The 15113-nt window shown below is 39.0% G+C and overlaps 1 non-coding gene across 1 annotated transcript; it reads right to left on the bottom strand.

The window, feature by feature from the left end:
- Positions 1 to 1487: 1487 nt before the first annotated feature.
- On the bottom strand, positions 1488 to 1590 carry LOC130017059 (U6 spliceosomal RNA). Its single transcript, XR_008791320.1, has one exon. It is a non-coding gene; the product is annotated as a U6 spliceosomal RNA (small nuclear RNA).
- Between the last annotated feature and the right edge of the window lie 13523 nt (positions 1591 to 15113).

The raw sequence follows: 15113 nt of genomic DNA, 5'->3' as shown, positions 1-15113 counted from the left end.
AGAAAGTATAATAGATCATAAAAGGTAACTATGAACTATGTCAATAAGTTGGAGACCTAGTGAACAGATGGTTTGTATCAAAATCATCATTGATGTCTTTATTTTTCTTTTAGTTTTATATTTTTAAATATTTTGTTTGTAAATTGAAAGAACCATTATGTAGGTATCAGTTAATAGTTTTGTTTTAAGCATATGTAGATAGATGAATTTTTAGAAACCACAGCCTCCTAAGATAAATCAGTAGGAAGTACAAAACCAGAGCTGAAAAATCACAAGTAGTTAAATTTAAACTAATTTAAAAATTCTCTACACAAAAGGAAGCTCAGGTCCAAATGGGTTCATTAGTGAGTTATAGCAAGCCTTCAATAAGCCTTAATATTCATATTCCTGGAACTCTTCCACAATATAAAAGAAACAGGAATGTTTCCTAATAGCTTCAATGAAGCCCAAATTACCCTAATAATAAAAAAAAGATACAGGGACTTATCAAAAAAAAGTACAGAATCAGTTATGGAATAAATTTTACTGATGACCGATCAAATCCTCTCTGGAGTTTTAGTATTCTGGGGAGATAGACATGATTAGGAGACTAATCATATAGAACACTGGAGCACCCCATTATAAAGAGGTCTCACACACATAAATGCCATGTATAGTGGGATATAAGAACTAGAGAGTGAATGGAAGAACACAACATACTCTTAACTTGTGGTTTTAAATAGATATTTCCCATTTTCTAGATATTGAGGTTGATAGTTGCTGTCCTTGTCGTTACTGCCAAAATCTAGGTTCTCTGGTTCCACGGATTAAGAGCTATCTGCATTAAAATTCTCAGTGTCCTGTTGTGAAGGAGTTACCTACTTCTTCACCCTTTAGTGATGATCTAGCTGGGATTTCCTGGAAACTTAATAACACTTAGAGTAGAGAAAAGAACCAGGAATAGGCCCTTTCATCTAGCTTGCAGTCTGGTGATGAGAAAGTTCTACCCCAGTAAGTTTTAATTAACACTAGAGTTCCTAGAGAATATAGTTTCCTATGTTGGCGTCTGGGGCTTTGGGAACACCCCCTGAACAAACTCTCTCAGTACCGTTAGAAAGAACTGAGAGAACAAACATGCATTGGTAACAAGGGATACTCTGAGTCAAATATCCGGTCACTGTGAATAAAAGGACTTCTCTAGAGGTCCCAAAGACACTGAGACCCAAGCCTGTGGAAAGAGCAATGCGCAAATGAGGCAAAGCCAAAGGAAAACACTGTCACCAGTTCTGAGAAATTTCCTGACACATTTTTCTGTTGTGTAAATTTGTGTTTGTCTTGGAGGGCTATTTCCGGCTGTGCTTAGGGCTTATTCCTGGTTCTGTACTCCTGGAGAGACCCAGGGAATCATCAGGGTGACAGAGATCAAACCCACGTCAGATACGGGCTAGGCAAGCACCAACCTGCTCTACTATGACTCTGGCCCGCTCATCTCTATTTTTTTAGGTTTGATTTATTCTTTTTACCTTTCCTGATTGCGTGTCATCCTTGCGCAGGGGCCATGCTAATCTTCTCTGTATCGTTCCAATTTTAGTATATGTGGAGCGATAGCACAGCGGTAGGGCGTTCGCCTTACAAGCGGCCAACATGGTCGACCCGAGTTCGATTCCTCCGCCCCTCTCGGAGAGCCCGGCAACCTACCGAGAGTATTCGATATGCCAGACACAGTAACAACAAAGTCTCCAATGGAGACGTTACTGGGCCCGCTCGAGCAAATCGACGATCAACGGGAGGGCCTTTACCTTTACCTTTACCTTTCCTGATGATTGGGATAAAAAGGTAAAGGTAAAGGCCCTCCCGTTGATCGTCGATTTGCTCGAGCGGGCCCAGTAACGTCTCCATTGGAGACTTTGTTGTTACTGTGTTTGGCATATCGAATACTCTCGGTAGCTTGCCGGGCTCTCCGAGAGGGGCGGAGGAATCGAACTCGGGTCGGCCATGTTGGCCGCTTGTAAGGCAGACGCCCTACCCGCTGTGCTATCGCTCCAGCGATATCCAGCTCCAGCGATGATTGGGATATCTAGGTCAAATAAAAATAATAATTAATAATGCTTTGGCTACCCAGTGAGTTATTCCTGCAGTGAAAGAAGGACCATTATCACTCTAAGCTATAAGGTAGCCTGAATTTGGGAATTATTTCCTGGAGGATTGCTTTAGTTACTTTTTGTGCCTTCTCAGATCCGGTAGGAAATGCTTCTATTCATCCAGTGAAAGTTCCTACCATTATCTGTAAGTATTGGAAACGACGTTGTGATGGTAACTGTGCAAAGATTAATTGTCAGTTTCTCCATTATATACGCCATGTCTCTGTGCACTGCTGATTAAATTGGGAGGCAAAGCTCCTTGGGGTTTGCTGCAGGCACAAATTTCACAACTCTGACATTCCAATTCTAAATCCTCAGACCATCCTTTTCCCATTAAAACAGAACTACTTAGGAGATGAGTTAGTTCCTCCTTCAATGACAGGAGTCATGTAAGGCCCTGATAATCTTCCACTGGAGTGGCTGGGGCAAATCCAGAGCATTACCCTTCCAAATGCATCCTAACTTTTTTCATATCCTTTCTTTAATGCCCACAATTATTCCTTCTCTGTGTAAGAAGTACAGCACTGTCTTCCCGTTGTTCATCGATTTGCTTGATTGGTCCCAGTAACATCTCCATCATGAGACTTGTTGTTACTGTGTTTGGCATATTGAATACGTCCTGTGGAGCTTGCCAGGCTTTGTCGTGCAGGCGAGATACTCTTGGTAGCTTGCCAGGCTCTCCGAGAGGGGCAGAGGAATCTAACTCGGGTCAGTGAGGTTGGCTGCTTGCAAGGCAAACGCCCTGCCTGCTGTGCTATTGCTCCAGCCCAATGATATATATCATAACTATATATTTATTTAGAACATAATTTTAGAATTCTTTTTACAAATATTTCTGTAAAGTTGAACACTGTAGTAGTAAAGAACAACTCTGATCAATTATTAAAAATCTTATTCTTATAAATTTTTTTGGTTTATGTGCCACACCCAGAGTTGCTCAGGACTGACTCCTTGCTCTTTGCTCAGGGATCACTTGTGGTGGGGCTGAGAGGGACTATGTGGGTTGCCGGATGCAAGGTAAATTACCTTACCAATGATACTATCTCTGTAGCCCCCTAGAAATACGTTTAAAACGGGCAATGGGGGGAAGGGGGCTTCTTTATCTGTGATCAGGTCTTTGATTTGGGGTTCATTCCAAGCAATACTCAGGCCAGTGGTACAGTCGCAACACTTGGTACTTGGTGGCCACCAGGGATATGCCTAGGGGTTGGAGGGATGTGGGATGGGGAACAAGATGATAGATTGGTTTTGCCAATGACTGAATTCTAGACCTTGAGTTATTTCCCAGCTCATAGAGATACTTCTTAGTAGTAAATAAGACAGCAAAATAAGGTCTGTTTCAAGTATTTTACACTGTTTCATAGTTCTAATATATACAGAAAAGATGCGACTGCTGTATTGTTAGAATTTGTAATGATGGGACCTAAGCTGCTCATCTGCTTCATACACATATCATATATGTATTATATTATGTATAAAATTATAGATTTGGTTTAAGTACATTGGTAGATTTCTGGTTAAATTCTAAAAAATTCAAAATTCACAATGCAATCTTTCCTAGAAGATAATATAAAAATACAATTTTCCTTGGGGCTGGAGTGATAGCTCAGCGGGTAGGGCGTTTGCCTTGCACGCGTCTGACCCAGGTTTGATTCCCAGCATTCCATATGGTCCCGCGGGCACCGCCAGGAGTCATTCCTGAGTGCAGAGCCAGGAGTAACCCCTGAGCATCGCTGGGTGTGACCGAAAAAGCAAAAAAAAAATATACAATTTTCCAAATAATAACATTATCTTTCAAGATCTTATCTTTTCTCTTATTGTTAGGAAACTGCTTTCACTCAGGGATGGGTGAGGTTGGGCCATATTCTACAATGCTTAGGGGAACATGCAATGCAAGGATCAAATGAATGAAAAGAATGTGTTCAAAATGTGTTGCACTATTGTTGTTTATCAGAGACTATGCAGGAGTATTGACTAAAATCATTATGCATGCCATTTGCCATAGCATAGGAGCTAATTCTTACTCATTGAGATGAAGAATTTAATAGCAAACATGGTTTTCAAAAATAAAGTCTTTGGGAGCTATCCAGATAATACTTGCCTTGTATGCAACTGCTCTGGTTCAATCCATAGCACCATATATGGATCCCCAATCACAGCCAGGAATGATCCTTGAGCAGTGGTCCAAAACCAAACAAACTGTAGTTTTCTCAGGACCTGAGAAATTAGGATAGAGGTTAATGAAGGGATAGGGGTTAATGAAGGTGCTTGTGGGGCCCACTCAATAGTACAGTAGATTGGGTGCTTGCCTTATATGCAATCAACCCAGTTTTGATTCCCAGCATCCAATATAGCCTGTCAAGTCCACCAGGATTCTGAGTACAGCATCAGTAGTTATCCCTGAGCACCACCAAGTGTGGCACAAACTAGCCCCGCCTCCCTCAAAAAAATCAGGGTGCTTGTCTTGTAAACAACCAAGACTATCAGGATTCACTCATGAGCCCAAAGCCAGGAGTAAGCTCTGAGCACTGACGGGTGTGACTTCCTCCTAAAAAATAAATGCAGTTTCTGAGAAAACATGAGATAGCTCACGGGCTGAAGAAGGGCCGATATCATCAAAACTTGACTTAGGGATTTAGGCCACAACTATGTCAATTGGTTTTATCTTTTTAACTTCTATTTTGGTTTCCTAATCTGCTTTCTTGTTTCCTAGATTCACCTCAATACTGTTTTGTTGGTGGCTTCTATAAAGCATGGTTTCTACCTTTGTGGGCAGAAACTACTTAAAGCTTTAAGTAGTTTAAGTATCTCAGAGTCTTACTTAATTGGACTGTCCTTGGTAGTTAAAAATTCTTTCTCTTCCAAAGATTTCCATGGGCATGCAGTCCCAAGAAAGCATACTTTGAGTTTGTGTAGACCTTAACTGACTTGTCCTCACTATGATCCTGGGCTCTGGTCAGAGTTATGAGTTCCTAGGTGTCCTGTATCTGCAGGCAAATTAAAACTTCCTGCTATAGCAGTGGAGATCACTGTTGTATATCTAGTCTTATGTGTGCCCTGTTTCATAAAGGAAATGCTATTGTGGAAACAGAATGAGATATCTATTTTGTAAAGGACTACAGGACAGAGCTGTCCTGTTGGAATACATATATTTCAAGGTTTTCAGACAAGAACATACTGAGAGGAGGGTCCTCACATAGAAAATAAAGCAGCAGGGTTCAGGTTGTTATAAGACTTTAACAACAGGTCTGGAGTCTCTAAGAAAAGTACCTGGTAGGGCTGGAGAGGTAATACAGTGGATAGGATGCTTCCCTTGCACCTGAATGACCCAGGCACTGCATATGGTACTCCGAAGTTCACCATGAGTGATCCCTGAACACAGAGCAAGGAGTAATCTCTGAGCAATGCAAGGTGTGACTCTCCCATAAGATAAGTTAATGATATACCCCACACTCCACCCCCCAATTAAGTGCACTTGGGGGGCCAGAGTACATCTGGTATTGGTGCTTGCTTTGCATGCGACTGACTGAGGTTCAGTCCTTGGTTTTGTGAGCCTGACAAAGAGTGAGGCCAGAACACAGCTTTGTGTATTTCCAAACAACTTAAATGAATAAATGAATGAAACCTCTTTGTAAGTTCCGCTGCCTTGTAACTAGAGTCTAGGTCTGATGCCATATTTAAAATATTTTCAGATATATGTCCACCCACCCCAGCTCAATAACTTGATGCTAATATTCTTCATTCCTTGAATGATGACCTACTTTACATTCGGAATAAAATGTATTTATTTCCTACTCCAGGAATTTAACAAACCCACACCACTTAACAGGAAAGTAACAAGCAGTGTCCAAAGAGAGAACTTTCTCGATGTTCTTGCTAAATTGACAAAAATTTAATTGAGTTTTTTTCTACTTAGTATAATTTCTGATACCCAGATACTACAAACACTATTATTACCATTATTATATTGTGGATTTTGTTAGACATTCATATAAAAATCTGATATGCATATTATGTATATATGTACATATTTAACCCAAATGATTTTTGTTTGCTTCTTTATTTGTTTTTGTTTGGGGGGTCTTACTCCTAGCTCTGCACTCAAAAATCATTCCAGAAGAGTTCAAGGATCATGTGGAATGCAGGGGATTGGAAAGAGTACAGTGCCTGAAAAGCAAGAAGATCCCTGCTAAGGGCTTTTAATTTTATTTATTTATTTATTTTTTAATGTAGGAGTTCTGCTATTCATTCAGCCATTGATTAAGCTTATTGAATTGGACCTGGACTCCACATTACTTTAATTTTTTATTGGATATCCATGAGATAGACCATTACAAAGCTGGGTTTCAGCAATACAATGATCCAGCACCCATCCCTCCATTAATACACATTTCCCACCACCAATGTCACTGTGTTACCCACTGCCATTGCTGAACCCCCCACCCCTACCTCAGTCTCCCTCAATGGGAGGCACTTTCCTTCTTGCTCTCTCTCCTTTTCTTTTTGCCCATTATGGTTTGCAATACAGGTGCTAAAAGGTCACGGTGTTTGTTCAGGGCATTTGGTATTTTTATTGGGACAGTAAGGCTGGAATAGCTTTTCAATTGGGTGGCCACTTTGGGGTGTGGATGTGACTACCGAGACTTCTGGAAGTAGAGAGGTGGGGTGAGGTAGTTCATTTCAACTCTGAGAAATCCTGGAAATTTCAGTCACAAAACTTGCATATCAGAATTTTCAACAGATTATATCTTGCTGAGGTCCATCCTAAAACAGTGGAATCAGGAAAGGTTTATAGTGGCAATTTTGGATTGTGGAAGCAAGGGCCTACAGGGGGTTCTTCTTGGGCGAGGCCACCAGGCCAACCCACCTCCCTCTGGTTTACCCTGGTCTGTTCAGCCAAGTGAGGGTCCAAGACTAACTGTGGTTCTTGATCTCTTTTGAGACTTATCTATGGGTCTCTGAAATAAGGCCAATAAATGGGCTTGTATAGCTGAGCTGGAGATGGTTGGTGGGAGTTGCTCCCACATACCTAAGTTTTGGCCATTTAATTTCTTAGTAAACTTAGTCCCAAGTCATTGGGGTCTAGCCAAAGGTACAGTGGCAATTTGGGGGTATCAAGAAGCCTAAAGGCCAATCAAGCTGCTGATGTACTCTCCCTGCAGGTACAGGTTGACCTGCTGGCGACAACAAAAAGGTTAGTTATAAAGGCAAAAGTCAATGTATAAAACTATGGAAAAACAATTGAGAAAATATAATATTTTATGAAAAAAATGAGCATAACAAAAACAACCAGTGCTGCCATAGATGTGGGGGAAAAGGGATGCTCTTTCATTGTTGGTAGGAATGCCCACTAGTCCAGCCTTTCTGAAAAACAATATGGACAGTCCTTCACAAACTAGCAATTAAGCTTCCATATGACCCCGCAATACCACTTCTGGAAATATAATCTGAGAATACAAAAAAAAACAGTAGAAATGACGTCTGTACCTATATGTTCATTGCCGCACTGTTCACAATAGCCAAAATCTGGAAACAACCCAAGTGCCAGAATACTGGTTAAAGAAACTTTGGTATATCTACACAATGGAATACTATGCAGATGTTAGGAGAGATGAAGTCATAAAATTTGCTTAAAAGTGGATAGACAGGAGCGGCTCTCCGGCACAGCCACGGCCCCAGAAGCACAAGGACTTAGCGCAGAAAACCAGCCGCTTGGAGCAGAAAAGCGAATGGATTATGTGTTAAACCATGCCATCATGCCTGCCTGGAGGGGAAAAGGTGTTGCCCCATTCGCCCTCTCCTCTCTGGAAAGAAAGATGGCGGCCACACGGGAGCCTTGTGGACAGCAGGTTTGAGCCGGGGGGCGGGGGCGGCAGGGACCTCATGGGAAGCGGGGTGTTCCGGTCCGTCCCTCACGCCCGACCGAGGTCACCAATTGCCCCCCACGAGTGGCTCTCCTGCATAGCCACGGCCCCAGAGCACAGAAACCAATCTCTTAACTATCTAACTTTTAATAGAAATACTTCCAGGGTTAATAAGTAAAATAGCAGAAATCCAAATCCAAAAACATCATTTAACTCTTAAACCCAGCTGTAGAAAGCAAATCATTTCATAACACTTTTTCAGCATGTCTGATTGGGGGGGTGGGTCATAAACTCAATAATAATGGTGCATCCTTTATCGAAACAATGAATCTAGTCAAAGTAGATAGAATGTTAACTAGAACTCATCTGCCTCACAGGAATTGGGAGAGGTGGGAGGTGGGGTTCTATTGGGGTTCGAGGTTAAAAATAAGTATTGGTAAAGGGAAATGTGTTTGATATTTACATGACTGAGACCTAAACCTGAAAGCTCTGTAACTTTTCCCACAGTGATTCAATAAATAAATAAATTTAAAAAAATAAAAGTGGATAGACATATAGACATGGAGAGTATCATGTTAAGTGAAATGAGTTAGAAAGAGAGGGGCAGACATAGAAGGACTGCACTTATTTGTGGAGTATAAAACAATATAACATGAGGCTGACACCTAAGGATAGTAGATAAATGGGACAGGAAGATTGCTCCATAGCTGGAAGCCTGCCTCATGAACAAAGGGGAGAAGGCAGCTGGAATAGAGAAGGGATCACTAATAAAATGATGGCTTCAGGAAATGTCAGGATGGGAGATGTGTGTTGAAAGTAGATAAAGCACCAAACATGATAGCCTATCCGTGTCTGTATTGCAAACCATAATGTCCAAAAGTAGAGAGAGAGAATGGGGAATATTGTCTGCCATGGAGGCAGGGGAGGGTGGAAAAGGGAGTATATACCGGGGATATTGGTGTGGGGAGTACGCACTGGTGGAGGGCTGAGTGTCTGATCATTGTGTGATTGAAACCCAAACATGAAATCTTGTAACTATCTCACAGTGATTCAATAAAATTAAAAAATATGATCATAGTACTTATTTTTAAGAGCCAACTCTTTTCTATGGTATAATTTAAACATGTTAATCTCTGCTTAATTTATTTTTCAAGTATACAGAATCTGTTTGGTTTATCTATCACTGAGTTTAACTTGCAGATAATCTGATTTTTCAACATCATCCTCTCTCAAAAAACATTTTTTTTATTTGTTTTTATATAGGGCCACCTTTCGTGGTGCTCAAGGCTTACCTCTGCTTCTGTTCTCAGGGATTATCCTTGATGGTGCTGAGGGACCATATGTGGTGCTAGTCATCAAACTGGATTCGGTTACGTGGCAAGCAAACATAATGGGCTGCACTATTTCTCTAGCCCCATCTCTCAAAATGTTCCGTTTAGCTGAGAATCTTGAGTTTTACTCTTTCCTTTGTTTTCCTTTTGGATCAGAGTTCAATATAGATGATATTTTAAAAAGACAAATGTTTCAGGTATTATAAATTATTCTTTATTATGCTTTAATTAGGATACTTCTAGAGATGCTCAATTATGATAGCTGTTAATATTTCTGAAAGTCAAATTAAGATTCTACTCTGTTAGTGAGCAAACTCATTAAGGACATGAAAGGATGACAAGATGAAAAAGGATTTACATTTGTAGAATCTCCTGTAAAATTATTAGAACTGACAGGTTCCATTTTTTTGATGGTGGAATCAAGGTTGCATGTCTAAACCATAGTGACACCATGGTTGGGTTTTGCATAGCTGAGACCTAATAGGAAATTAATAGAGTGTAATATAGGCCTATTGAATTTTGTATAACAGTGTTACTTAGATGTGTAGGAACAGAAGGCATAATTTCAATCTTTGTTTAGTATCTTCGACAGCTAACATCAGTAGCCTCTAAGTATTGTCAGGATTCAAAATGTGATAAATAGGACCACAGCTCCTTTATGACAGCTTTCTGTTCAAATACAAATTTCTGTCATAACCTCAGAAAGTTTGAAGGAGAATTCAGAAATGAAATATTATAGCTGAACAAATCAGTCTGAGTTTACAATGTTTTGAAAGGAAGAATAATTATAAATTGTACATACCCTAGGAACATATCTTTATTAATAATACATAGTAATAGACACTACAGTGTTGTTGAACAGGATTAGAAATTTTTTTAAAAATTGTTAATGCACATGTCCAGTTTCAGATTTTAGATTTTTCTATCTTTCATAATGTTTCTTCAGCATATTTTTTGAAACAGCCATAATTTACATATAGGATATTTATTGTTTAAGTGACATAGCCATTATCGATGTCTATATTCCAAAATAATTTGAACTGCACAAAAATCACTTTTAGAAGTTCTTTTCATGGAGAAATTATATAATTGCTCTTTTTAAACTGTTATTTTAAACATCTAAGAGAATCCCTGGGAAATGATTAAATACAATTCTACTTAAAAGTTCCTATTTATTTTTTAACAAAAATACATTATGTGGTAATTTTTCTTTTTTCCTTTATCTACTAATGTATGTCTTCTCTTGTTTCTTCGAATAAATGTGCTTTCAAGTAAATTGTTCTTTGTTTAATACTTTTCATAATATTAAATCAAAATATTAGTGCTAAGTGTTCTAAACATCTCAAGAATAAGTCACAAACTGTTTTTAAAAAGAAATTTGACAAAGTTCACATGAAGAGAGGGGTTCGGCAGGGTGATACCATTTCACCAAAACTCTTCAGTGCCACCCTCGAGAACATCATGCGACGACTGGAATGGGAAGGAATGGGAGTGAAGATAGATGGTCGGCAACTTCACCACCACCACTTTGCTGATGACATTGTTTTAATAACACCAAACATTAGCCAAGCGGCACAAATGCTGGCCGACTTCGACCATGAGTGTGGAAAGGTCAGAAAACAGCTGAATCTTACGAGGACAATGTTTATGAGAAACAGCCTCATTCCTGAAGCTCCATTCGTTCTTAACGGAACGACCATTTCTGAATGCAACAGTTATGTGTACCTAGGTTGAGAAGTCAACATGACAAATGACCTGGCACCCAAGCTGCGCAGGAGGAAGAGAGCGGCTTGGAACGCCTTCAAGAACGTCGAAGAAATAACTAAGAGGATGAAGAACCTCCGGCTCCGGGCACATCTCTTTGATTCCACTGTTCTTCCTGCATTAACATATGCCTCAGAGACCTGGGCCCTACGCAAACAGGATGAGAACGCTATTCAGGTCTCCCAAAGAAGAATAGAAAGAGCTATGCTTGGAATATCACGTTTTACTCAAATGAGAGAAAGAATCCGGAGTTCCGACATCCGTCGATGATCAAGAATCAGGGACGCTGTCTCGTTTGCCAAGGCATCAAAAATTAGATGGGCTGGTCACATAATGAGATTTAGAGACGACTGCTGGACTACAGCCATTACCGACTGGATTCCACAGGATGTCAAAAGACCGCGTGGCTGCCCACCTACCAGATGGTCAGACTTCTTCATCAAGAGCATGAATGATTGGTTTGAGGCTCTTTGTGTTCCTAGAACGAACAGACGCCATTGGGCTACACACACGTGACAGGGGCAAATGGAGACATTACTGGCACCCGCTCGAGCAAATCGATGATTAATGGGAAGTCAAGAGATCAAGTGATCGAGTGATCACCTGAACTAAAGATAAAATAATGTATATTTCTTCTTTCATGAACATAGAATAGCATTCAACCTTTCTGAAATTCTGAGTCTGTGAAGTAAGCATTACACAAAAACATCACACACTTAATCACACCATTGATTTACCAAGCAGTGAGATTATATTTGGAATAATTTTCAATAAATATTTTTACAATATGAATAGCTGTCTCCCTCATTGGTATCATCACATAGATGATAGTAATTGGTCATTCAATTAAAACTGAATGTTTACTGTGATTAAAAGAAATATATCAGTTTGTCTTACCCCAGGCTAAATTTTCTCATAGAGTAATTTCCCATAGAGATAACAGATACATGAACTTGAAAGACAATTAGTGAACACCTTTGAAGTCTAAATCATAAACTGGTTTTGCTTATTCTTTCATACAATTTATGAAATAAACTTCTTACCATACCCACTGGAACTTTTTTTGTTTCACTCCACTCATGTTACGTTCGTATTACTGTAATAGCTTCTCAAATGACTGCCCCACTATTAGCTTTATCACTATTTTATTAAGTTACGTAAGCATATTTTGTTGCCCCCTTGTCAGTTGTGTAAGTTTGAGTACATATTTAGCAAAATCTGGCTTCTAGGCTGCATTGGCCAGCAAAAGACCTTAACATGAAGAGCCAAATAAAAGCTTAGCAACTCTTCTTCTTCCCCTGAAGTTTGGACACACAGAACTGAAGCTTTCCAAATTCCAATGGTTTCTGTTACCCTCAGCTAACCTCTTTAGGATAAGGCAATAAACAGGGAACCTGGAGCTCTTCCTGTACACATACTGACATGGAAATTAACAAAAGCCCGTTGCTGCTGCTCCATTTTGAGACACCTGCCTCACCACCTCAGTTGATGCTTCTCTAATTCTCTCCCATTCTAACATTTATATTCTCCATGACTTGGAGAAATAAAGTAGGTTTTGCCATCCCAGATGTTATGTACTTATTTTAATGCAACAGAGCAAGAACCCACCAACAATAAACTTTTTTCCACTGACAGCACAATTTTTTCGAAAGAAATTTGAAATAGTATTAATTTTGAAAACTTAGTTTTCAACTGCGATCTACTTCTATTTTTTAACCTCAGAAAAAATTGGAATTGGCTTTCTCTCAGTTTTTCTTTATTTCCTTTCATTGATAGTGTGAAGAATTGTTAGTTGTTAGAGCATATCAACTCTGAAAATATTTTCTTCTGTTTATCAGAAAATATGAAAAGATTTATGTTCAGTTTCCAATTCATTACTCCAGACTTGAGCAAGAGCAAATAATTGGATGAGGATGGTGTTTATAGAATCTCATTTTATATTCTCCTGGTGATTACTTTATTCTAGACTAGTATTTACATTCATTGTATAGAGATGACAGAAATGTGTATAATTTATTCTGAATAATCCGATGTATTTTCTTAGTTGAAACAAAATTTTACTGGAGTCAGAGAGATAGTACTTTGGGCAGGGATCTTGTCTATCAGTTCAATCTTTGGGACCTCATATGATTCTCTGAGCATTGCCAGGAGTGATCTATGAGTGCAGAGTCAAGAGTAAACTCAGAGGACCACTGAATATGACTCAAAACTTAAGAAAGGGAAAAGCAATAGGGAGAGCGGGAGACAAAAAAAAGAAAATTTTACTGAGAAAAACTATATCAAACAAATTATACAAATTAAATACCAGGTAAAATACCTTAAAAAATTAAATGTGTAAAATGCTGCAAAGATTGGCACCTGTTCTCTCCAGGTCATATTGGGTATCAGGAAACAAGTATCATTCCATTGTCATGTAGCATAAATAATTTTAAAGCACATGCATAAAGAATAAATACCACACATTTAAACACAAAATACTTCATCATTACTCTTCCATAACTCAGAGATGAAAATATTTCATTCTAACCATTAATAAGGAATAAAAAGGAACAAAAATTAAAGAAAAATAGTTGATACGAACATTTAAGACCCAAATGTTATTTCTTTTTTACACTGTAAACATATATTTGGATAGGGTGATATTAGATTTAAGAAAATAATCTGGGAGAGAAAAATAAACTATTTAGAAAATAATAATCATCACATAATGTCCTTCTCTACAATAAAATAAAGTAAAAATTATTAATTTTGATCTCTGAGGTAATGAAGGCTGTATTTTCTTTTTTTTTTTTTTTTTTTTTTTTTTTTTTTTTCTTTTTTTTTTTTTTTTTTTTTTTTTCCCCTTTATTTTATTTTATTTTTTTTAAAGTTGTAGATTTACAATTTTTTGTGCTTTGGTTTCAATTATACAATGATCAGATACCCATCCCTCCACCAGTGCCCATCTTCCACCACCATGGATAATATCCCTCCCACCCCCATCCCCCCATCCCCCCATCTCTGTGGCAGGGCAATCCCCTGTGTTCTCTCTCTCCTTTTGGGTGTTGTGGTCTGCAAAAGAGGCATTGAGTGGCAAACATGTTCAGTCCATAGTCTACTTTCGACATGCATCTCCCCTCCTGGGAGGATCTTCCAAACATCCTTTATTTGGTGCTCCCTTCTCTATCTGAATAGCCCTTTCCTCTAGGATACCCGGCTGGCCTCTAAGTTATGGAGTAATCCTCCTGGTGCTGATCTCAGCTATTCTTGGGTATTAATCTCATACTTTGTTACTTTATATCCCCCAGATGAATGCAATCTTTCTATGTCTATCCCTCTCTTTCTGACTCATTTCGCTTAGCATGATACTTTCCATATTGTACCACTTGTTTGTAAATTTCATGACTTCATCTTTTCTAAGAGCTACATAGTACTCCATTGTGTAGATGTACCAAAGTTTCTTTAACCAGTCATCTGTTCTTGGGCATTCAGGTTTCTTCCAGTTTCTGGCTATTGTAAAGAGTGCTGCAATGAACAAACAAGTGCAGATGTCACTTCGACTATACATTTTTGCCTCTCTGGGATATATTCCCAGGAGTGGTATTGCTGGGTCAAATGGGAGCTCAATTTCTAATTTTTTGAGAATCGTCCATACTGTTTTCCAGAAGGGCTGAACCAGTGGACATTCCCACCAACAGTGAAGGAGTGTCCCTTTCTCGCCACATCCACGCCAGCATCGGTTGCTTTTGTTCTTTTGAATGTGGGCCAGTCTCTGAGGTGTGAGATGGTATCTCATTGTGGTTTTGATCTGCATCTCCCTGATGATTAATGATGTAGAGCATTTTCTCATGTGCTTTTTTGAAAGGCTGTATTTTCAAAAGTCTCGCTGAGTGTAATAATGAATAAGCTCAAGTTATGCTATGTCTTGGTGACATACTGCACAATGGAATGTCTAGATTCTAAGTTCCTTAGGTCCCTAAGGAACTCGACACTTCATTTAACACAAACAATTTTCATGAACACTTCACTTTAGGAACAGCTGTACTTCTTTATTT

This window comes from Sorex fumeus, unplaced genomic scaffold, assembly GCF_029834395.1.
Source record: "Sorex fumeus unplaced genomic scaffold, SorFum_2.1 ptg000171l, whole genome shotgun sequence".
Taxonomy (NCBI): Eukaryota; Metazoa; Chordata; class Mammalia; order Eulipotyphla; family Soricidae; genus Sorex; species Sorex fumeus.
Note: the sequence above shows the minus strand (reverse complement) of the source record. Positions and strands in the feature narration are given on the sequence as shown.